This window comes from Pieris brassicae, chromosome 13 (assembly GCF_905147105.1).
Source record: "Pieris brassicae chromosome 13, ilPieBrab1.1, whole genome shotgun sequence".
NCBI lineage: Eukaryota > Metazoa > Arthropoda > Insecta > Lepidoptera > Pieridae > Pieris > Pieris brassicae.
Genome location: NC_059677.1, coordinates 1,409,740 through 1,436,412, shown reverse-complemented (window position 1 = coordinate 1,436,412; position 26,673 = coordinate 1,409,740). Strand labels below are relative to the sequence as shown.

General features: G+C 34.9%; 1 protein-coding gene across 4 annotated transcripts in view; it reads right to left on the bottom strand.

Moving 5' to 3' along the window:
- The window catches only part of LOC123717668 (GAS2-like protein 3), a 95,042-nt gene that overhangs the window by 34,638 nt on the left and 33,731 nt on the right, over window positions 1-26,673 (bottom strand). For all 4 annotated transcript variants that reach the window (XM_045673793.1, XM_045673790.1, XM_045673792.1 and 1 more), the window contains exon 2: window positions 24,106-24,140. The gene's annotated coding sequence lies outside the window, so the exon portion shown is untranslated. The remainder of the gene's footprint in view (window positions 1-24,105; window positions 24,141-26,673) is intronic.

Below are 26,673 nucleotides of genomic sequence, written 5' to 3'. Positions count from 1 at the left end.
AATTGCGTGTTCACGTGATTACTATATAAATTTAGGTAGGTATATGTTCTGTTATGGTGATCGTATTAATTAATATGTTTAGTCCATAATTCTCGAGAGACTTGGAATAATTTCGTAGTTTTAAAATTGTCTTTAATGCTTATATTATAAAGAGACCCATTCATGTTTGGTTGAAGTCGCTAAATCTTTTTCAAAATTCCACCCGTATCACCTCGACATCCACCGTTCCACGACTGAGCGTTTTTCAAAGCAATTTTTACTACCACCGCTATGTGGAACCAGCTGCCCACTGAAGTATTTCCGAACCAATTCGATAAAGGGTCCTTCAAGAAAAGAGCGTACCGTAGCGTACGTATTCTTAAAAGGGCCGGCAACGCACTCGCGAGCCCTCTGTCATTGAGAGTGTCCATGGGCGGAAGTATCACTTAACATCATGTCCTGCCCGTTTTTCCCCTGTTCTAAAAAAAAATCTAATAAATCACGAATCGAAAACTCAAATAGAGACGGTTTAACACTCATTAGCTCATGGGATCGTAAATAAACACAAAAAACGTAAATTTTGTAAAAATGGCTCTCCATAAACTGACTCTTTGTCTCTTTCTGTCAAATTGTAGAACCTGTACACTTCAACTCCATGGTCCAAGAGTCTCTACTCCAAAGGGAACAAAATCGATGTTGGCGAAGACTTGTATGTGTGCCGTTTGTTATTTGTTAAATAATGTTCGACGTCAATGCATTTCTACATTTTTATTAAATAAATAAATAGTAATTGACGTAAGACTTAAATTATCGTGATTTATGTGTCTTTTTACGTTATATTTTTAATGTATCATCTATTTAGTTTACTTTGTTTTTTTTGTTCCTATTTAGTTTTGTCTAACTGTGTTTAACATGTATTTTTGCACTTGTTGCCTATCTTATGTAATTTAATACATTTTTTCTTTACTCACAGTGGTTGCCTGGAAGAGATCGCTCGAAAGCGATAAGGCCGCCAGTTGCCCTCCTTTTGATTTAATTATGTTCATTTTCTGTATTGTAATGTAAATATAAATAAATAAATTATGTCAATCTTTTCCTGTAGCAGGAACTGCTCATGTATCAATACCGGTGCGACACACGAGCCTAACCACAAATCCCAGTGCGACACCGCATACTATTGTTACTTTCAATGGGTTAAATTACATTAACAGTTTAAATAATGGATTGGATTTAAATTGCAGTATACAATCCTTGGTCTTGTGAACGTATATCAAGATGATCATCCTTCTGTGACTGACACACGTCGACTTTTCAGTCTAAACTCTAAGGCATGGGTCACTATGTTTCCCTTTACCGGCACCTTTGCCGACCTTTTTCGGTCTCAAATCTATGGTCCAAATACTCGCTTACGCTATAAAGCCACTTTGCCTTTAAAAAATTTATCACCTTCCCCTTGAAAGAATTACACGGCAGTGATCTATAACTTCTAGGAAGGTGATTAATAGCTATGACGATATTTTATATGTATACATCGTGGTGGAGCATGCAGGCACACACAGCCTTGTTGGATCCCTCGGTATATAAAGGCAAGTTTCTTTGTATGTTTTGAACAATTTTGGATATTTTTATTAGTGTTATATCTAATAAAACAAAAGTCATATACTTGTAAGACCTTAATAATAATAACAATTACGCCTCATTTATTCCTTGAAAAATTTACAAAACCTCTTATTATGTATAGGCGTCCTCCAATTGGCTCCATATCTCTCTGTTTTGAGAATTTTTCTCCCAATCCTCTCCACTAACTTCACACTTCTTTAGCTCGTCAGCCCACCACGCTTTCCTTTTCCTGGTGACCCTTTCCACTTTGTTACCCTCTTTGTCCATCTGGCATTGTTCATTCGAGCGATTTGCCCCGTCCACTTAAGTTTTTTGCAATGGGATCACTATCCCATGATGCACTCATCACCTAACCATAATCATAACCTTTGTTTTGTTGTCATTGACATTTTACTAATCGATTAGTTTGATCTAACGCTTTTAATCTTTGGTGATCCGTGAAATGTATTAATTATCTGTTGAATATTTAAAGGCCGGCGAGCAAGGCATTGAAATTGTTAATGGGCGGCAGTATCACTGTACATCAGGTGAGCGTTTGTTTTATAAAAAAAGGAATATAAATTTTAAGACTAATTAACCATAGACATTATCGACGTGTCTAAAACAGTTTATGTCAAATGTTTAGTCAATAAGGGTAGATTTAAATTAATTATTAAGTTTAAGTTAGGCTAGATCGTAATGTTAAATGGTGTCTTAATGAAGAGAAATTTATAAAAATAATAAAATTTTGCTTGGTTTAACATTCTTGTTTCCGTGATGTCGAAATAACATAAGTGTCAGTTAGATTTACGAACTCTTCAATAAAGTCAGTTATTTGTTAATCCAGCATCACAACCCCACTACCCCTATTGTTATCTCAGTTATAAGCTCATGTTTTAAAACATTAAAGCCAGTTGTTAACCAGCTTCAACGTATTCGATCCGATCCATACAACAACCGCCCCGCAACTTAACTTCTGATTATAACGATTTTTGTTGAGGTCGGAAATCTTGGCAATAAAATGAAGCTCTAGGCGGAAGCTTTTGAAGAACTTTTATGGCCATTCACTTTATAAATATTTCTATTAACAGTATGTAAGAGTTCAGCCATGTCGATCAAAAATTTAGAAATACAAGTTATAAGCGATTTGTTTGAACTATATTTTAATATGCAGGATATTTATTTATTAAAGGCCACAACATCAAATATGTAACAATCTATCTTTTCCAAAAAATATGAGGATTATGGTAAAGATAAATGTTACAAAAATTAATAAGTAAAAATGTTTCAATTTTAGATTTTACTTGTAATTTTTTGATTATTGTTAAACACAAATTACTAGCAAAATAGCGGATTAGTCTCAACTGGGGCCCGTGGAAAATTCTTTTGATTCTCAATGAGATCGTCACGTTTTACTTAGTTTTAGTGGATTTTGATAGGACGTATAAATATTTTAAAGCCATGGTTTACACAGATTACAACACTTTATGTCAAATACGCTTACGTAAATTCTCTTTACAATTGAAGGTTTCTTTTTATTTATCTATACTATGACGCCTTTTTCGAAGGGGTTGGGAGAGACCACGGATAGCCTCCATACCTCTTCCGCTTCATCCACGTTCATGACATACCATGCATGCTCGTTATGTGTACTTTTATATGTACGACAAGCCTCACCGTCCACAGTTACCTAGTGTTCCTGGGTTATATGGGTTGCAATGCTATTAACTAACTAAGATTATTACTATCTAGGCAAAGAATTTTGTTAAGAATTTGGAAGACAATCTAATTTAAGTAAAAGTTTTCTAGCGTAAACAAAAGTAAAGCCTTAAAGCGGCTTTATAATTTTAAATCGCTGTATCTCTTGACTCAACACCAATCCATTGAGAAACGTAGCCAATGGTGCAACGTTGTGCAGTGTAAACACAACGTGTTAAATGCACTGAGCAGTGGCGGAAGCTTTGCGCTTTGTTTATTGATTTAATGCTGGGAATACTAAAATAGATACACGCCTATGAGCTTTGGCTGGATCTAGCTGAATTTTGGATTCGTAAGCGCTTACTTTGCCGCCCAATCTAGTGCTTTTTGTCCGAGGTGTTAATTTTTTTGATAATTTTCCATCATAATTCGCCTTTAAAACTCGCAAACGTTTATATAACAATTAAAAATGGTTTCTGTTTACTTGATAAAGCTCTTTTGTGATCATTGCTGAAAAGATCTCAATTTTGGGATGGAATTATGGAATCTTGCCGTTGTTCTACATGGGTCTTGAGTGGGTTTTCTTATATGGAATATACAATCCTGAGTAGCACAGTTTTCCAGCACAGCTCGGGCAGTTTTGACAAGTCTCAGTTGTTTTTGTTGATCCGTATATTCATGGGCGGACATCGGCCGGGTCGGACAGAGCCCTGGCTGGCTGAGTAGATGTTCGCGACCTGCTGATGCAGGACGGCACTGGGGCGGTCGTGTAGCTCTAGGGTGTGGTGGTGATTGAGACGAGTCGAGCACGAAGCTCGTTTTTTTGTCTCCATCCCTTGTGGAGGGCGTAGGCCAGACACGCGGCTCGCGGACCATGCCAGCCGAGAGCGGCGAGATGATGCTAGCTCGGCCGAAATGCTTATACATATTTATAATTGCATTTATCAAGCGCGTTTTAGTATAATATCATTAACATATCGCGGCATCTATTCGTGAATACTCTAATGACATAATTATTATGTTATAATAATTAACATCCAATAAAGATGTTTAAGGGTTTTGTTAATGTAATGGGATAAAAACGGGCTGGAGGTCCATGGACACTCAACAGAAGTCTTGGCGGCCTTCTAAGAATTGGTACGCTTTTTTCTTGAAGGACCGTATGTCGAATTGGTTCGTTAATACTGAAGTGGGAAGCTGGTTCCACATCGTGGTGGTGCGCGGCTAAAACTACCTTAAAGAACGCTCAGTTGTGAACCAAAACAAAGACCGAATTAATTTATACGAAAGACTAGTACTAGTTTATATTTGCCACAAAATGCTATTATAGCAATTATTTATATAATAAATTAAAATTCCGCTTAATCACTGCAAATGCATATTGCAGACCGTGACGAATTGCGCAATGCATTATATAAAATAGGTAAGTTGGGTAATAATTTAATTAAATTTTACTCTTTAATTTTACGGTTAGAAACCCAATTTAAACTCTCGTATTTGCAAACGTTTAGTTAATATAAACCTTTAGAAAAACATAACTGACGTCTTACTAAAAATATATTGATTTGATACTAATTTAATTCTAAAACTCCTAGTTACTTAAATCAACATTTATGTTCCTCTCTGGCGGTAGTTTTGATTTGCGTTCCTTATATAATCTAATTCTTGAAACTCCTATTCATAAAACTGATTTCTATCACTCCTCCTTCACTGTGCAAAGTATCCTACTTTGGAATTCCTTACCAATTGATACCAGATCAAGCTCAATCTTTAAATTAAATTTAAAATCTTCTTTTTGATCATTTTTCTTCTGCCTCGTAATTAGCTACTACTTATATATATTAATTGTGAGTCAATTAACCTTTGGATTAGCTTTTACATTTTTGTTTATACATATTATTATTTATAATTTTTCTTTGGATTTTACTTTATTTAATTTTAGTTATAGTTGCATGTTATATTAAGTTTTTTTTGTTAATAAATTATGCACTTCTTGTACTTTACTCTCTGTAGGTTTTTCTTTTATTGTCCCACTTTAAGGTTGCCTGGAAGACAGCGCTTGTTAGCGATAAGGCCGCCTGTTGCCTAATAACTTATGTAATCTATTTAATTTTTGTTTTTTATTTTATAATTATGTATATAATGGTAACAAAGTATAAAAAAATATATTTATAAACTAGTCAAGAAGGCTAAAAATTCTGTGAACGTCAAAGAGCAATGGTCTTCCAGCCTGTGCGCATTTCACATTCGCTCGAACGGTGAAGGAAAACATCGTGAGGGAATCGCCTTAGACGTAAACAGTTGACGGCGTGTGTCAGACACATAATTGTCTATAAATTATTACGAAACTGATACAGAAATCTGAGCCCCAGACCTGGAAGGTTGAAGCCACTGGTAAGATGGAGAAGAACTTTTTCATTACACTAATGGCGTCTGTAGTCAACGTGTATCAATACAAACGTAGTAAATACTAATAAATCTTTTCTTTAAAGAAACTGACACATACAGATTGATTAATTTAAAAAAAAACAGCACAATCGGCCATGTAAAAATAGAAGAACATTGTCATACTGTCATCACTAATTATCATGTCAAAGTACAGTCAAGTTATTGTCAAAACTTATGGTCTAAATCACCTCCCATTAAAGGCAAGCTTTTTCCATGACAGCATTACTCGGCTGTGATCTATAACTTCTAGGAAGGTGATTAAAGGTTGTCTGATCACCATGGCGTAACAATCTTTTTAATACTTCGTGCTGCAGGCACCCACAGCCGTGTTGGATGACTTGGTAGATACTGTCAAGTTTCTTCAAACGTCGAATAATGCATACTAGGTATGCAGGTATGACTTTTATATTTGTATAATTACGCTGTGATGAAAAGAGATAAGTTAAAATTAATGACAGTGGCGTAACAATAATGGCTGGCCAAATGCCACAGGTCCCCGACCTTAGACGGCCCCAGCCCAAGAGGCCGCGAGCTCAAAAAATTGTTATGTATATTTCATTGTAAATGTATGCAGTCTTGGTCACGATTCCTTCACCGAAAAGCTGGCGAATAGATGGAGAATTATGTTCTATGGATGAATACAATACCCATTACGCCAGGGTGGGGGTTACAGACCATTCCCCCTTGCCTAAGAGTGGAGTCATTGTGGTATGAGTGGGACATAACGTGTAATTGTACGCTGTGTAGTACGCTGAAAATCTCGAAGTTTATTAAAATTAAACTGAGTACAACGTAACGATTTTTACTGATAGGGCCCCATCAATAGATATTTCCACGACCCCAGATGGTATAGTTACACCATTGATTAATGACCTCTGCAGTCAAAGAAACATGTAAAAGTATCTCAATTCAAACGAGTAAAAATGTGGCACATAAGTGGATGAGCAAGTGGGCCAATTGAGGTATGGCTGCTAATATAAGGGAAATGGACCATCAAACAGTTAAGCATCTCACGCACAGAACACTAAAGATGCCGACTTCGCCCATATGGACGTGACTTAAATCGTAATACAAGGTAATACATACATATTTGGTTCAATAAAAATATCTATGAAGAAGTCATTCGTAAGATATAATGTTATTAAAAACGTCTTAGAATATTAGAAAGGGGCAAAATTCCCATCTGAAAGCCTTAGGGCTTAGTTTTTTTTTAAATGTAATAGGAGGAAAGCGGGCAGGAGGCTCACCTCATGTTAAGTGATACAGGTTTGCTTAAAAGATTAGGGAAGCATTTTTACGTTACGTTTTGTAATTTTTTCTACCTGTTATCGCTATAATTTGAATTGACCTTCAATTACAGGAAGTGTTACACAATGAATTACGATTAGAATAAATTAGGTTTATTTTGTGTTAATTAGTACTTAGTTTCTGCTAATTAGTTCAATTAAAAAAATATGTTTATAATCGCAACAAACTTATTATATTTTTTTAAATAAAACAAACTACTCATTTTTTACTATTATTGTTTAAGTTATATCTCCAAGTACATCATCATCATCACAAAACAAGCAACGAAGAATTCTGAGCGATTGATGACTAAGAACGACAGACGTGAGAGCCATATCAGTTGAGGTCCTGCGGCGTATCTGCATTCACCGTGATGATGAAGACATCTTGACGCTGAAATATTCCGTACATAAAATCCCCACTAATATATAATATAAAAATGAATAAATATCCCTTGGGCACGGTATCACGCTATGATTTCGCTAATTCTTTCTTTGTTGTATTTGTTATTATCAGGAGAAGATTCTTATGAAAGAAAAAAGGGGAAAAGCGCGAAAAATGTAAGAGTTCTTAACCACCATATTAGGTAATAATGACTGTTGTTAAGATAGCAAATTTTTATTTCATTACATTCAACTTTTTTGATGTAACCTTATAGCGTTTGACATAACATTGCCAGAATGCGTGCTGCAAATATCGTCAAAGAGGATGGAAGAAAACTGAATATCGTTTGCAAACAAATGCTTCGATCGGAGTTTTTATATTCATAAAATACATATAAAATTACAGTCGCTAATTGTTTGCGGCATTAATCTTGAAAATCCACGTTTTGCACATGGAGATGGAGTTATATGTCGCCTGTTTCCGTATCGGAAACCAACAAAACTATTAATATACGCGCCAGAAAAACAAACAAAGAATGTTGTATATCACAAAGCATTTTTAGTTATTACATAAATTCGAAATCAATATTAATAGTTAAAGCAGGACAACGTCTGTCGAGTTCGCTAGTACATTATAATTTACTGCAATTATATAACAAATACAATATTTTTTTTTATTAACATTTTTAAAACTGGCACTGAGTTTACAGCGTTGGAACTCTTTCATCATATGAAAAAATATTGGTAAGAGATAAATCGCTATAATTTTCTGTTTTACTGGACCAATGCCGTAATAGAGACTGCTTGATAATAAAATGAAGATGACAATCCTTGGAGGAGGCCTTTGCCGGAGAGAGTTCCTCATACATACTGATACTATATTTACTGATATATATATTAACAGGACCAATGCCGTAATAGAGACTGCTTGATAATAAAATGAAGATGACAATCCTTGGAGGAGGCCTTTGCCGGAGAGGGTATCTCATACATACAAAACTATATTTACTAACATATATAGATAATTCGATGTAATTAACATTAGTTACAGTTTCAGGAAAATAAACGTTATATCTATTCCCTTAATCCATGGAAGAACCCGCAGGAGAAGGCCTCCAAGGATCTCGAGGTATAGGTCTTGGATGAGTTGCATCCAGCTCGAGCCAGCGGTTTTGATAATGTCATCCGGCTATCTAGTGAGTGGTGTTCCTCTGTTTAATTTCCCAATAGGTTGCCTTATGACCCATGGATGTCTGACAATACTACATGCTCTGCCCATCACCATCAAAGCAAATTTTAATAACGCTTCTTATTTGTGTGTCTTATATTAGTAATGTATGTTGCATACGAAATGTTTTCAATTAAGGAAACAATTATACCTAATTTCATATTGATTTTTAAAATTTTATTTTTGTTGTTATATACATATACATTTTCAAATGTAATCTAAATTCACACTAATAACGTTTACGTTATGACGAAAACAGATCGCAATATAGCGTTAGCCTATACCTACCTATACGGTCGCCAAACTCCAAAATGTACATTGTTCCTTTCCATTCTTTGTCAGCGTTTCTTGAAGTAGGGCGAATGGAAAAAATATATGGTGGAGTTGAGTAGTTTATGTATCCATTTTGAAAGATCGATTCACGATTTAAATAACTTCGTTTTCGTCTTAACAACTATGTGTAATATGTATTTTGCACTTCTTGCCAGCCTTCTTGCATGCCATACATAAATATAACATATCCAATAACGTCCAGTTTCGCGGTCATTTAGAAGGGAAGCTTAAATTAGCCTCCAAAAAGCTTGGTGAGTCAAGGCGAGACGGTTTCTCACTCCGGGCCACCGCTTGCAACTCTATAAAGCGCAAATTCGGCCCCACATGGAATACTGTTCTCACCTCTGGGCGGGAGCTCCCCAGTACCAGCTCCTTCCACTTGACCGTATTCAACGAATAGCGGTTCGAATCGTCGACGACCAAACACTTTCCGTGCGGCTTGATCCCTTGGCGTTGCATAGAGATGTTGGGTCTCTCTGCATCTTCTACCCGCAGGTCCATGGTTGGAGTGTCCAACCCAAAATTGTGTGTTTTCAGGAGGCAAATCTGATGTTAAGTGATACATGGACGCTCCTATTGCCGCTTTTTTTTAATTTGTATGCTCATGATGAAAGAGTCTAAGCCAAATTGGTTCAGAAATACTTCAGTGGATAACACCACATAGTAGGTGGTTCGCGGAAGCCTCGGAATTTTGCAAAATTATTTGTTCGTTAATAAACAATCAAACTGGATTTCCTAATTGTAATCTGTAATCACGGTTTTAAAAACGTGTTTTATATGCTGATAAATATAGATATTATCAGAGAAACCCTATGAAGGCTCATTACAATGCAACTAATCCACTTATGTACCATAAATAGTATTTTTAATCTGTTATAAAAATATCTCACAGATAAAGTTTTTGGATTCTCAACGATGACAAATTAATATTTTGCAAATGTTATATTCTTTGCAGAAAGACATCAATTAGACTTAGGGTCCTTCAAGAAAAGAGCGTACAAATTCTTAAAAGGCCGGCAACGCACTCGCGAGCCCTCTGGCATTGAGAGTGTACATGGGCGGCGTATCACTTAACATCAGGTGAGCCTCCTGCCCGTTTGCCCCCTATTTTATATAAAAAAAAATTTAGCATGATCTAGCCTAACTCAACACTAATATGAAATTTAAAATTAACCTAATCTAGATATATAAATCCCTATTTCCCTTGGCTACAGCATCACGCGTGAACGGCTTGACCGATTTCGCTTATTCTTTTTTTGTTGTGTTTGTTATTGGCAGGAGAAGGTTCTTATGAAACTCAGTCAGTTCAAACTTTTCTCATGTAACCTTATGGCGTTTGACAGAATGCGTGCTGCAAATATCGTCAAAGAGGATGTAAGAAAAATGCTTCGATCGGAGCTATTATATTGTTAAAATACGTGTATAATTAATAATCATAGTTAAGACAGGACGTCTGTTGAGTACGCCAGTTTAAAATAAATCCTTCGGACAAGCAAAAAAGGTGACGCCGCAGACCAGGCGAAAAATAATAAATTAAGTAAGAGAATTATTAAATAAGAGAACACTTTCCTCCAACTTTGATTCTGTTCCATTTCGAGAAGAGACTCTTGGGCCGTGGGGTTCAAGTGCCAGGCGCTAATCGGGTTGGTGCCTGGTAGTGCTGGTGACCAGAGCTGGTGCATTCCTCGCTCAACCAAAAATATCGCTTAACGAGGAAATGCCAGCTAAAGATAGACTATACATTTTTAATAATTGTTATAACAGTTTACATAAGATTAAGAATGTCTTTATATATACATTGTATGTTGGTATATATCTATATTTGTGTGTTGAAAATAAATAATTGTATAAATTTGTCGATTATTTAAATGATCCTAATCCTTGGGATTGATTTGCTCCAGTTTAAGCAATTTGTATGACTCAAAACTTGGCGATTCAATAGTGGCGGAGAGTTTCTTGCCAGTTCGCCCTCGCTTGACTTCCGAACTGGTAGTAAATGTAAATTTACAATTAGTTTAACTTCTTTTCTGACGTTCATATGTACTTGTTTACCTATATGAATAAAGTTATTTTTTGTTTGAGTTTGAGTTAATAAATACCTAATTTACTAAACATGATATTCAACATAAAGTCTCTAATAACACTAATTACACTATTAGAGAAAGACACTTGGTTCTTGTTTTTTTTTTTCACTTACCATTTATGACTTATATTAACGTAACGTAATTCAATAATTAATAACGTAATATAAAATAATAATTAGTAACGTAATGACAGTAATTCAGTAATTTGATAAGTTAATCTAGTAATTGCCTAATTTGAGAGTTATAATTAATCTGGTAATTGGCGAAACTGAGGCCGATTTTCAGATTAAAGACAAATCGTAAACCCTAAACTTGCAAGCCCCAATACGGGCAATATATTTCTAAATTATTACCGACCCAAAGATTTCGGGGTCTGTCAGCTACAGGAGGCTGATCACCTACTTGGCCATTAGATTGACAAATGACTATGTAAAAGAGCAGTGTTGGCCTAGTGGCTTCAGCATGCGACAGGTTCCAGCCCCGGCTGTGCACCAATGGACTTTCTTACTATATGCGCATTAAACATTAGCTCGAACGGTGAAGGAAAACATCGTGAGGAACCTTGCCTCAGACCCAAAAAGTCGACGGCGTGCGTCAAGCACAGAAGGCTGATCACCTTCTTGCCAATTAAATTAACAAATGATCATGAAACGGATACAGAAATCTGAGAACTAGGTCTAAAATTTCCACTGATTTTTAGTATTTAAAAATACCTATAATATACAAACTATATCTTAATAATTGCATTAATTGGAATGCAGTCGCGCCGTGACAGTTCCGTACGACGTCCGTGACCACGGCCTGGTGACCTCGACTCGTTTAGCGGTTACAATCGATTTACACGATTATTGAAATTTGATTAAAACCTTAATAAGGCTTTTAACTTTAAATATGGTAACACGAATAAATTAAAAAAAAAATTAATATATGTGTCTTCGTCGGAATGGTACAATTTTACCAAGCTTATTCATTATTGTCATTGACATGTATTTATGCATATTATAGCTAAAAATAATTGTTGATTAGTGGACTTATACACAAATATACAATATTCTTAGCCTACTTATAAGAATAAAATCAATTTTTTAAAGTTTGGTCCCTGTGGCAGAATGCTGTCATTTCCTTGCTATATTGTGATACTAATTCGTTGAGGAAAGCACCGTCTAGTGTCACCGCTACTGTCAGACGTCAACTTAAATTGTCAATTAATTATTATTATTGTGTAAGTAGTTGGTTAAGAATATTTTCATTATTATTTAATTAAATAAATGTTTCATTAGAAATGCGAAAGTGTGTGAGATACAAATGATACTTTTAACGCTGGCAGTTCGTTATTCGTTAAGCGTTAACTTACATTTTACAATTAGTCAAAACATGATCAAGAATAGCATGCTCTGTTGGAAAACCCAACTATGGTTAGGTTAACAATGGTAACCATGGTAACAGGAACGATTATCTATAAGGCGATCCTTCAAAACTGTCACGTAACGCCCGCTGTCACTTTCACACTTTCCCGCCAAATCCAGTTAGTATTATTCAACCAGATATCAGGCCTTATCATTTAATCTCGTAAACGGTTTACGTGATATTTCTGCATGATTTTGCGCAATGACAAAATAACTGTAATATTTGTATAATTACGTAAGATACCAATTATGAAGCTATCTAAACTGCCTGTATGACTTTCGTCCATCCAATTTGACGTACCAATTCTTCGGCACTTCGAGCCCTCTGGCATTGAAATTGTCCATGGTATATCATCAGGTGAGCCTCCTATCCCTGTTCTTGAAAAACAGACTTTTTGAAGGTTTAACTTCGACTTTTTTTTGGGCGATTTAAAAAAAATCAAAGTAATTTATTCATATAGGTAACAATGTACACTTATGAAAGTCAATAAAAAAGAAGTATACATTAAATGCTTCTAATTTTACACTTACTGCCATTTCTCAAATCAAGGGCGTAGAACGGAAGAGAAGAACTGGCAATAAAATCTCCGCTACGTTGATAGTATGTATATAATCATATAACAAGTTATTTAAGAATTAACGGACTTAAAGGTTAAAAAATATATAAGGAAAAACAAACATATGTTTAAATATTTAAAAAATACAATAATATAATAATCATTATGTAATTATAGTTAATTTGTTAGTCTATCAATTAGCAATTATCACGTAATTATATAGTAAATTATGACGTAAAATTAATAAATCTTCAACTTCAGTATGGCAGTTTATTCAATAGGGTTGACTATATGGGAAAAGACTATGTCTTTAATAAGTTTTAAATTTGTTTATAAACATGTTCCTGTAGTGTCGGCTGTAATACAATACTATTCGAATCACCTCTGACAAATTGACTATTTCTATTTGCGAAAAACACTCGCTCGTTATTAATGAGAAAAGTATCATTAAAACACTTGTGGTTTCCATTCTTCTTTGACGCCGAATCTGCAACTGACTTCCAAATTGGAGAGACCATAGCACTAATGTGTCAGTTCTAAAGGAAAATGTCATCTTTCAAGCATTTGTCTACCGAATCTTGGCTCCAGACACTTAATCCAGAAATATAACATCCTTGTAAAAGTTATACTAACCAGAAAAATGGAATTAAAGAGACCAAGGACACGCTCAACATGATGGACTGAGCAGATACCACAAAACATGGGAACTAACGCCATTCACCTAGCTGAAGATTGATGGAAGCAGCAATGCCAAAACGTTGTCGGGAGCATCACGACACTTACCAGTAAGCAAGAGATTAGAGGAAAACCGGTATGGGCCTAAGGCCCAAAAATCTACATGTCAGGCCGGCTGATTCACGAAACAGGAATAGAAATCTAAGGCCAGAGTTAAACCACTGGTTCTCTGCATATTTGTTTCGTCGTAACCTAGTCTTGAGAATTTCAAACTATCGGTCTAGCTCGGAGACAGAAAATTCTCTGCTTTGCCTTGCAATCCATTATATCATCAGATCCCACAACAATGCGCTTCAAGCCTTTATCTGCCGAGCGCAACTCATTTTTTAAATCAGCTGAGGTATTTACGTACCAATACGACTTAGAAGCCTTCGAGAAAAGAACGTACCATTTCCCTCAAAGCCAGCAACATACTCTTATGTATCCCACAATTCTACAGCTAAATTAAATTATATACAACAAAACAGAATTATAGCCAAAGATGGAATACATAATATATACAAAAAGGGTCAATTATGAAAGGAAGAAATAGACACGTAATACCTAATCCAGCTGTGTTTTCTGATGGTGTTAAAGTGAGGATGATATTCTAGGCAGGTGTTCATGGACGGTACCAACTTCTTTTTAAGTGGCCCGCTTTGTTTGTCCCATAAAATTAATTATAATAAAGCGACGAAGCAGTCACAAATACACGTCAGCGATAATTATGGTGAGGTACAATGAAGTTATGTGTCTAATTGACGTCTAACGCCTCGTATTATCCAACTATGCGCTTTAAATAAACGTGTTATTTGCAGGACAGACTCTTGAACCCACAGGTTATATATAACCTTGTACACTTGTTTTAAGAATAGGGTACAAGATTCTAACCTGGTTGTCTCACAGACCGTGCGACACAGGTTTTTTACACAGAACTGGCCAGAAACCCACCTGACTTTAAGAGAGATATTGGAGAGCACGCCTGTCCAGGAGACGCCTATCCAGCCTCCGCTTGAATGAACTTATAGTAAACTGACTAGGTATGAAAGGGGGCAAAGAGGTCCACTCTTTTGCGGTTTTCACCCTTGAACCCTTGGAGCATTTATTGACATTGAAGGCGCTTTTGACAAAACAAGCTTCATGAGCATAAACCAGAGCATTAAGAACGTGTGGAGTTCATAGAGTGGTATGTTAAAACGTTTTATATTTTAATTTATTTTTTATCGTTTTCTCAAAGGATTTTATAAAAAAATGTATATTTTGTTGGACTAGTCAAATAATGACTTTTCTTCCTATAGGTTCCTGATCTAAAGAAAAGAGTTCGGAAGACAACAAAGATGTTTATGGATTAACAACTCATGCGCACTGTGAAAGTGTAGTAATTTAATTGGGCACGCGTTTCGGCGCATACGTTTAATAGGGTGACCAAAGTCTTAGTTCATATTTCCAAGAATTTTTTTAAGTTAACTAAAATAAAAGTCGTTATATTGTGGTACTTTGCGTCCGTAACTCTTGCAGAAGCTTTAAAAAAACACCAAGCTTTTTTGTTGAGGACTTGCCCTACTGACTGGCGCAAGGCCTCAGACTATTTTTGAATAAAATCTCGCTGTTTGTCTGCCACTGCTGGGTCTTTACAGCTCAGCAGTGGCGAGCATAGATAGCTAGGGCCGTCGCCTGAAGGTCAGGATAGAATCTCACTGAAGTGAGCGAAGTACTTAGTAAAGGTCAACGCTTTCCCGTTAAAGACCTTTTTTAACCCTAATTTAATTTTATGGAGTGGCTATGCTCGAGATCAGCTAAATCCTCCTTATTTGAAGCCCAATAATCTAGCATAAATGTAGAGGAAGAGTGGTGACCAGTTTATCCTTAATGGAGGACCTTACCACTGACTGGCCCGAAGGCTCCAGTGGCTAAGGTAGAGAAGTCGTAGATATATATGCTTTGTTGGAATTACTTCGATACCGCGTTTCAGGCTGTGACGTCATCGCAGTGATAGTAGCTGTTGTAGGTGTCGCGACATATTTATTCCCAAAATATATATTTTTTTGTTACGCTTCCAACTTACTACAACTTAAATATGCCATGTCATCATAGAGCAGAGAGAGGCAGCTCATGTCTAAGCGTCGTGGTCAGCAAGGAAGCATCTGGACCAGACTGTCTGTTCCACCGGTTTCTGTCCAGCGCCTCTTTTAGGACAGTGTACAGTTTTAAGGTCGATGAGTGACTTAGTCGGTTCATCTGGTTGGTGAACTGCCACGTGGTCGCTTGCTTTCTGTGTTACCAACCACGTTCAGTTTCACTAATTTCTGATCATGCCAGAGGGGTTGCATTTTGCCGACCTTTTAAAAATTGGTGCGCTCTGTTCTTCTCAAGTCGAATTGGTTGGAAAATACTTCAGTGGGTAGCTATTTCCACATAATGGTGGTTTAACGATCAGTTGTAGGAGAGACGTCCGATCATGAAACTCTGCTGCAGATATTATGATAATATAATCTTTGTGACGGCATATTGTATAAATAATAGTTTAATAAATATGTCTTGTTCCAAATTGGCAACGCACTTGCGAGCCTCCGGGCAATGTGAGTATACGTGGGCGGTATTACTTAACATCAGGTGAGGCTTTTGCCCGTTTGCCTCCTGTTCATTTAAAAAAATGTATGTCTCATAATTTTAGTTACGTTTAATAAATCAATTGGTGCACAGAAAGGGTTGAATACACGGCCGTAATTAGTGGAACCACACGCATAAGGCAATGTATTGCTAATACAAAAAAAAATCCCAAATTTTCAAAATGCATATGAACTATACGAGTCGGAAAGCGGAACCATTGCGTCAGTCGAGTGACTATCTGCCAGATTAGACCACTGCTAGGCATACTGTAATTACAGTAGATTTACTGATTTCTAAAGACATACACTTTTAAGGAGTCATAGAAATTAACAAGCTCTCTTTCCAACACAGTGTTTACACAATTTGATAGAAACACATATAGAACATATAGACATTAAGAAAACTATGAACTAGGAACGCGAAACTTAAAAATTTAAATTTACAATTATGTAAATAATTATAAGTTTATAATAATAATACATGCCTTCAATCCGTTTAAAAAGTGTTTTCTTAGTGTGTAAAAGCTATGTCAACAAAAGACAATACCATATAGACATTGCAACGTTATAGACACTGTTGGCGAGACTGAAATTACAATAAAATCTCACTAGTTCCTCAGAGTTCAATCTAATGTAGAAATTCTTGTGTTCGTTCTCATACTCCTTCGAAACGCCTAAGTCGTTTCATATAAATTGTTTTATGTATATTCAGTAAATCTGAGAATATTTCAACCACCTTTTGGTACGTATATTTATTATAATACAACATACAAAAACACATTAATTTTCTCTCTACTATCGACCCCTATATTGTGTTTGTTAATTAAACATTATGGCTTGTACTCTGAGGATTATTTAGAGAAATATTCACAGAACGACCTAAACAGTTTTCATTCCGGAATACCGAAAGGCCTCTGGAGTAGCTTAACAAAATGTTCCATTGTATGTATAAAAAAGGTAGGTTAATTAATATCACAATAATATTAATTAGCTAGTGAATAAATATTCTCGAATTGGTCCAGTTTTGAGCTAAGAAAACGTATCATTACATCTGGTACTAATAAATCCTGATGAACCTTAACTAATAATAATGAAAATCTAGGGTTTTTTGTTTATGCTGTCAATTGTAAACGTAAAGTTTCTTGGAAGCTGCATGTTTTCTTCGACTTGCTTTCTCATCTAATCGAACTGGTAATGAAAGCTTACTATGTATGCGATTACTAATAACTAGTGACGTATCGATAAGCCTTTTTCCGAAACGATGCCGAACAACGCTTATTGAATTATAATTAAACTAAGGTAATATACAAACGTACAATAAGATTAAATTATTCCATTTCGCTACACACTTTAGTTGGCTTTTAACTGCTATGCAAAATACAGAATTACAAAAATCTTATCAATGTAAATTTTTAATGATTAACAGTTATTATTTTAATTTAATTACTAATTTTAATAACTAAACATTTTACGTATCTACAAGTTCAAAACTTTAAATAAACTGGATATATTTTATCTTTATTTAAGCCTGTCATTGCAATGAGTTCCGATAAATTCCGGTTGACAGTCGGTACAAGTTGCAATGACGGTTCAGCACGTGTACTGAACAGCTATTTTTAATACAGTTGCGAAAAAATTAAGCAATTTTCAAGCTTTTTTTCTCTTCGCTCCACGCAATGAATTAGTCGTATGTAGATATGTAGCGACTTTTTGACGTTTCTGGTAAAATGTTCTCTGAAGCATTTTGTGCAATTATACCGAGTTCGGGTGGTGTTAATTCATATAAAATTACGTCGAAATTACTCATTTTGTGCAACAACTAAACTAGCAAGAACATTTTTGGAAAATGGCTCCCCAACCGTAAAAGATTATAAGCAGAGTTTTTTTTTCTTCACTTATTCAGGGTAGGCAAAGGCAACTACGCCAAGCCTGCAGTAGAACTTTTTTATTGAATTGAAATCTAACCTAACTAAACTTAAAACTGATATTGAAACAAATTAGTAGCTTCTTTTAAGATATATTTGCATGAATCATAAAAACTTCTATGAATTTTTTTTAGTAAAAACTTCGTGGTTGTTTTTTTCTTTTTAATAGACATCGTTTTGACAGTTGGGAAAGACAACGCATGAACATGACAATGCGGAAAAGGTAAAGAAAAAGCACGAGTTTGTAATAGCTCACATCCCGGTATACGTTCCTGCAATACGCCACTGTATTAAAGAAGGCGTATCGATGCATACCTAGTATTAAGAAATAGCTGCCATTGTAGGTACACTGCCACAGGGAAAGTACCTGTAAATTTGCTATATAAATTATTATATAATCTTAATATATATAAATCTCCTGTCACGATGTGTGTCCGCGATGGACTCCTACACTACTAAACCGATTTTAAATTAAATTGGCACACCGTGAGCAGTCTGGTCCAACTTAAGAGATAGGATAGCTTAGATCTTTAATTACAGTCGCAATTTTATTTTATTGCAAATTATTTGTCTATAATTAATTGACAGTCTCAATTATCTGTTAACTCCAAAAGATTCTAACAGATGTCGATACTCTTCGACTGGATTGAGTAAGTAATCAATAGATGGCACTGCTATGGTAAACCGACAAGCGTGTCATTAAGCTACAATTCAATATCATGATTACCACGTGTTATTGAGGCTAAAGTATAAATTAAATTTATTTTATAGTAAACGAAATACGGTGAAATTCAATTATTTCTACTTTTTTTAATTTTTGGTGTTAGCATAGCCAACCACGTGTTACTTAGACCGAAGTGTAAATCAAATTCAAATTATAGTGACGATAATACAGTGAAATTGTTCTTTCATGTCACGGTATTAAGGCTAACTAACCACATTGAGCAGAAACGAAGTTCGCGGGGGCAGCTAGTAAATTATAAATTTGTTTTAATTTGCCTTTAATAAATTATTAATTATATTTATTATTACGAAAATTCTACATAGTATAATACATGAAAGCTTCTATAATTAGAATAATATTTTTTCTATGTATTAAATCCGTTAAAAATTTTAATTATGATTGATTTTAACTGTTATGCTTATGGTCGTAGGTCCTCGATTATCAGCTATGCAATGGTATACGGTGAAGGAAAACATCGTAAGGAAACCTGTCTCAAATCACAGTACTGATCACCTACTTGCATCTTTTAACTATTCACAAAACAGTCACAAAGCTGTGGCCAAGATAAAAACTAATTAAATCGTATTATTATAACTTTTTTTTTATATTTTAATTAATTTTGTTAGACACTTGTATATCTTATAGCATTTCTTTATTATTCCCTACTTGGGTTTCTGGAAGAAATCGCTTGTAAGCTAAGGTCCCCTAATATGTAACCTGTTTACGAGAATCAATATTCTATAGGAAAACGGTTTAACAACTATAAAAGTTACGAACATTATTTCTAGGTTAATCTAATCAGTAGTCAAAGGAGACAATTGTTAGGTCATAAACGGTGCAATGATCCCTCGGTTAGTGGGTCCTATGCCCAAAATGGCACGTGTTGACTCATGGGCAGATAAAGGGTTCTATATACATTACGATACCAATAAAAAAAAATGTGTGCGTGTACTAGTGTACACACGTAAGAACTTAAACTTCTTTATGACCTTATTTTTCGAAAAATGATCTACTATATGCAACTTTACAGAAATTGGTTAAATGAAGTTAAAGTTTAACAAAAGGCTTTTCTTGTCATAGACATGAATACAAATAATACAATTATTTTATTTTTACCTTATTACTACTAAGATTATTACAGAATTTCATCAAACGTGGTAGGGACAAGAAAAAGATGGCATGTAACGGAAAAATGTGACGCGTAACCGAAAAATGTGACGGTAATCTTTTTCCAATGCCGATAAAGAAGTTTCACTTCAATAAATATATTATAATTAAATAGGGTTGGTCGTAGAGGGGTAAAAATAATAAACAAAAAATGTTTAAATAATTAAAATAAAAAATGTGGGGTGGACCTTTAACATTTAGGTGATGAAAAATTGATGTTGTCCGATTTGCAGACTGCAGAGCAGAGAGAAAATTTCACGAAAACCAGATGAATATAATAACTAGACAAATAGATACAGAACATCGTACGGAAATCGTACCTGGGCCACGTGTTGCAATGACCGCTATCACCTCCTTCAATTAATTATGATGGGTAAAATCACAGCATTGTAATGTTAGGGAGATGACGAGTATTGCCACTGTGAAAGAGATGGTGCTGGCACAGGACCATACGCTTCACGAGACCGACGGCCAACTGATGGTTGGTCAGTCCAATGGCACCTGGTTAAAAGGCAACTTGACCATCACAAACTACATGTCGAAATTACTTCTACCAGAAGTAAACATTCTGCGTGAAAATGATCATCATAATCTACATAGATAATGTCAGAAATTCCTGAATTTACACTTTTCTACCAGAAGTAAACAAATATTCAGCGTGAAAATGACCATCACAATCTACATAGATAATGTCAGAAATTCCTCAATTTACACTTTTCTACCAGAAGTAAACAAATATTCTGCGTGAAAATGACCATCACAATCTACATAGATAATGTCAGAAATTCCTGAATTTACACTTTTCTACCAGAAGTAAACAAATATTCTGCGTGAAAATGACCATCACAATCTACATAGATAATGTCAGAAATTCCTCAATTTACACTTTTCTACCAGAAGTAAACAAATATTCTGCGTGAAAATGGCCATCACAATCTACATACTTAATGTCAGAAATTCCTGAATTTACACTTTTCTACCAGAAGTAAACAAATATTCTGCGTGAAAATGACCATCACAATCTACATAGATAATGTCAGAAATTCCTCAATTTACACTTTTCTACCAGAAGTAAACAAATATTCTGCGTGAAAATGACCATCACAATCTACATAGATAATGTCAGAAATTCCTGAATTTACACTTTTCTACCAGAAGTAAACAAATATTCTGCGTGAAAATGACCATCACAATCTACATAGATAATGTCAGAAATTCCTCAATTTACACTTTTCTACCAGAAGTAAACAAATATTCTGCGTGAAAATGACCGTCACAATCTACATAGATAATGTCAGAAATTCCTGAATTTACACTTTTCTACCAGAAGTAAACAAATATTCTGCGTGAAAATGACCATCACAATCTACATAGATAATGTCAGAAATTCCTCAATTTACACTTTTCTACCAGAAGTAAACAAATATTCTGCGTGAAAATGACCATCACAATCTACATACTTAATGTCAGAAATTCCTGAATTTACACTTTTCTACCAGAAGTAAACAAATATTCTGCGTGAAAATGACCGTCACAATCTACATAGATAATGTCAGAAATTCCTGAATTTACACTTTTCTACCAGAAGTAAACAAATATTCTGCGTGAAAATGACCATCACAATCTACATAGATAATGTCAGAAATTCCTCAATTTACACTTTTCTACCAGAAGTAAACAAATATTCTGCGTGAAAATGGCCATCACAATCTACATACTTAATGTCAGAAATTCCTGAATTTACACTTTTCTACCAGAAGTAAACAAATATTCTGCGTAAAAATTTGAACAGTTGAAGATGGAGTCAATCCCAAATATAAGTAACGGTGAATAAATTTAGTGAGTAACGATATTCAAGGCGCGTCTACGATTTTCTACTCCAGCATGACATTGCCTATCAATGGCTCAGTCAAGCGTATTAACTAGATTCTAGACTCAGTAGGTCAGTTACATAAATACTGTTAGCACTACTTGTTTGCGTGGAAAAATATTTACATTGTCTTTGATTTACATTTGTATAATGGCATATGTTTTTTGACATAATCTCACATATTATTAGGAGAAAAAATGCCATTGTTTCAGGCTCTAAAAACTGGACTCATTTAAAAAATCTCACCATTGGAACCCGACTTTATCACTGATATACATATCTGGGCCTCAGATTTCTGTATCTGTATGATGAACTGTCAAGGCGAGTATGTTATCATGCTCGTATCACGCTTTCGACTTTTGGGTCTAACAGCCGGTTTCCCCACGATGTTTTCCTTCACCGTTTGAGCGAATGTTAAATGCGCGCATAGAAAGTCCAGTCCGGGGATCGAACCTACGACCTCAAAGATGAGATTCGCACGCTTAAGCCACTAGGCTGACTCTTCACTGTCCTGATGGACTATAACTATACATAGACTGTAGATTTTTTTCAAAAATTTACGTTATAGTTCCTTAGTCGCGTACGCTCCGGAAACTATTGACAATAGAGCAAAATGGCGTACTAAAGTTTTATATAAGACATCAATGTCAACAAAACAGTCTCCGAAAATATATTATATTTGTATTTTACGAGCGAATACAGGAGCACAGCTAGTTGTTATATTTTAATGCCTATGTTTTTTGATTTAGTTGCCACCATTATTTCGCGTTAATATGTTCTTAATTAGCCTACCTTTTTAGTAGGTAGTAGCTGCTACCAACAAATGGAACGTATACTAAACATCCAACAACATTAGAAAAAAATGTATTTTATTATATTTTATATTTATATTCAAATAAACCGTTCATAAGAGGTCAAGAAATGAATAAAAATAACTGGAATTGGTTTGTTCGCCTTCGAGTTTTGGACGTAGCAACATATTGCGATTCATTTATTTATATTTCGTCAAACAAAAAATTCATTATTAATAAAACTTAATTAAAATTATACGCCGGAATCTTTTGCGTGTTATGACAGGATTTGGGACCTCAACTGAAAATTGTTATACGTCGATAATTAAACCATAAAGTACGGACGCGACCGACCTTAACAATAATAATAATACACATTCGATTGCAGATAAATTTAAAATTAATATTAACGCCATCTATTGGCGAGTAATTTAATCAGTTAGGTCAGGTATTAATATTTTTAAACTCCCTCGAAAAAGTACTAATGTTGGCGCTGACGCAGAGTCGACAGAAAATATTAAGCAGCTCAAATATAAGAGTCTTTCCTCCAACATTGATTCTTTTCCCTATGAAGTGAAGATTCTTGGGCCGTGTGGTTGAAACTAATTAAAGATTAAAGTTGACACCCGACAGCACTGGTGACCCCAGAGCTGGTACTTTCCTCGCTCAACGAAGATCGTAATACAGCGAAGAAATGCTGCCAGTATGCAAGGTAGACATGAGGAGAAATTGGCTGTGCCAAAAATCAAACTGGAACTATTTAGGAATGCTTTGAATGAATGAATGGACTGCCTTTGTATGGCAGTTAAGGTTTACCATAATTTACCAAAAGAATTAAAAGATCTTCCGACTGGAGTCTTTAAAAATCGACTTGATTGGAAATTGACTTATGGAAAAAATGTATTATTCAATAAACGATTATTTGCATGAGACACTGCAGTTGATATAGATTTAATAACGTTTGATATAATATGTACGATACAAATAAAATGAGAATTGGCCAATTCATATGACTAATAATGTCAAATGTAAAACTCCTTTAAAGACAAATTTGCGCGCCATTGTCTATGGCAGAATATGCGAACTTAATATTGTACCACCTTTTTGTACCATATTCTTGCAATAAAATATTATTATTATAACACTGTAGGATTTTGTTTATTATTATTATTAAACTATGTAGGTTAAGAATATTGTCAATACTGTAATTTGTGTTGAAAATTGAAGTTGAAAACAGAAAAGCGTTTTGCATGGCTTTGAAAGATAAGCTTTACGACAGCTTTGAATGTGAATGAACACTTACCAAAAGGACGAAATCACACCATTATCAGCTAACACCTGAAAATAAAAGATATAGATTTAAAAAAAATATATTATTATTTTGTTCATACTTATAATTGCTTAATGTTCTGTGTGTTTTGTCTGATATTTCATTTGTGTATGGGTGTCTAATAATTAAATATAGTAACAAAAATTTGAATTAATAACATTATTTGTAATTTGGAGAAGGCTTTCCCTCCATCAGAGGTCGTGTACCATAATTTAATTCAAATACAAAATCATTAATTTATTTAGGTAACACAATGTATACATATTAACGTTAATAAATAAATACATATTAAATGCTAATAATTTTACATTTACTGCCAGTTCTCAAACCAAATAAACTCTCCGCCACTCTTTGTCATCGCAGAGTTTTTGTTCTACACAACGTTTGTAAGCAGCTGCAACCATTACACCATGTTCCACATGACATCTTTAAGTAATTAATATTAATAATTAAAAACAAAGATTTGTCCTCAATCATCAGGAAGCCTGGTGAAAGAGGAGCACGCACTTACATTCTCCTGGGAACCCTACAGTGTGTAAAAGGACCCTTCGGGGTTTGAAGTCATATAAAAACTGAAAGTATCTTCACGATCGATCACAAATCCATTCAAAAATGTAATCGGAAGTGGTATTTCCGCTTCCTATTCGCGTGATTAACAACTATTATCGTAGTTACTGGATCCGTAACGAAAGTGGCTATTATATTGACCACTGAACGAAAACAAAATTAAAATTTCGTCAGCTGCAATCTATAAAAGCCTTTTAAACACTTTAAATGTAATCGCGGTATTAATTATTTGGCAAAGGCCTCCAATATATACTCATAATAGAGACTTCGGAAAAAAATGGGTAAAATGCCGACTAGTAAACACTAATAAACGGCTTTATTCGGATATATTTTCCATTACCTTTGTATTAACATGATTATATAGTTCCTAACTATTAAAAAAATCATTCATATGTACAATAAAACCCGCTTAAGACAATTACTCAGGGACGCTACCAAAAACGCGTCTTAAGCGAGAATATATGCGGGATATGGAAAATAATACGTACTATATATTATTATGTTCTAATTGTGATATATATAGGTATTAAATTATACATTTATAAACTACATTAAAGACGTAGTGTAATTAAAATTAAAAATTACAGTATTGAAAATAATCACTTATTTTAGTTAAAGCGCTCGATTAGTCCTCCGAGAGGTGTATTAAACGGGATGACGAATCGTATTAAGCGTTAAGAAATGTATGAAAATAAGTCTGATGTTCCAGAAACTGGCGTAAAGTAGCGTATTATGCGAGAAATCGTATTAAGCGTGGTTCTATTTTTATATGTTTTATAAATACCAAAATCTGCTCGGTTTCACAAAAAATATTGATTGAAAAATTCTACTGAAAAAAATTGTTCTTTTGTTGCCCGAGGCGTCACCACTAAATCCAACCCGGAATATTCCACTCTCTGCCATGCACCTGCTGTATCCTTAGCCTGGTCTATACGCCTTCAAAATTGTCTTCCATTCCTGCGTTATTGTTCCTCTTGTCATGTCCTCATGCCCTGCCTACTTCCACACACACAGATTAAAGAATACTAAAAGAGACAACTATCAAAATACATCGCTTTTAAATTGGAGGAATTAATAGGTATTATCGAGCCAATTTGTCTCAAAAGAGTACGAATAACCTGGGAATACCCAGACCCACGCCAAACTTTTTGAAAATCGGTGAAGCCGAAAAAGTTTGGTAACCTAACCTAAACCTTAAAAATATTTACATATAATTTGTCGATCTAATACGCAAGTAGGTTATCAGCCTTCTGTGCCTGACACACGCTTTCGTTTTGGCAAGCCGGTTTCTTCAAAGAAAATATCCTTCAGCGTTCGAGCGAATGTCAAGACAGCAACTGACAGTGCACAGCCAGGGTTCTATCTTCCTCAGGTATGAGAATCACACGCTTATGCCACTAGTTACCGTTTTGCAAGACAAATAACGTGACTGCCTAATGGTAAAATAATTTCCATCATCTCAAGAACTGTCGATATTAGTTTAGATTCCGTATGCTATACAGCGGTCGTGGTCAGCAGCGCTGCTAGTGTTAAATTATTAAATTTAAGCACACCGAACAATAACAGCTTCACTCCAAGGGCGCGTGTGTTGACACTAGAAACACGTCTGAAACAATGCCCACCACGATTTACGACGCAAATATTATTAACACAAGATTAATTTCATCGTAAAACTTATCGGAAAACAAAGCAATGTTAAATCATATACAATACTTGCAAATCATCCAATAAAAATACGCTCCAGAATTCCAAACGACTCACGGCTAATTCTGCTTCACGTTTTAAAATACTTCTAGATAAACAGCTCTTAACTAATTTCTATCTGTTTTGACTTTTGTATTTCTTTATGTATTTTAGAACCTTTTTTATGACTCTTAATTAAACTGAAAGTATTATTGTACAAGTGTTATATAGAATTGATTAAAATCATTAATACGTCAAATGAGAGAGAGTTCGAGTATGGAGAACACTGCA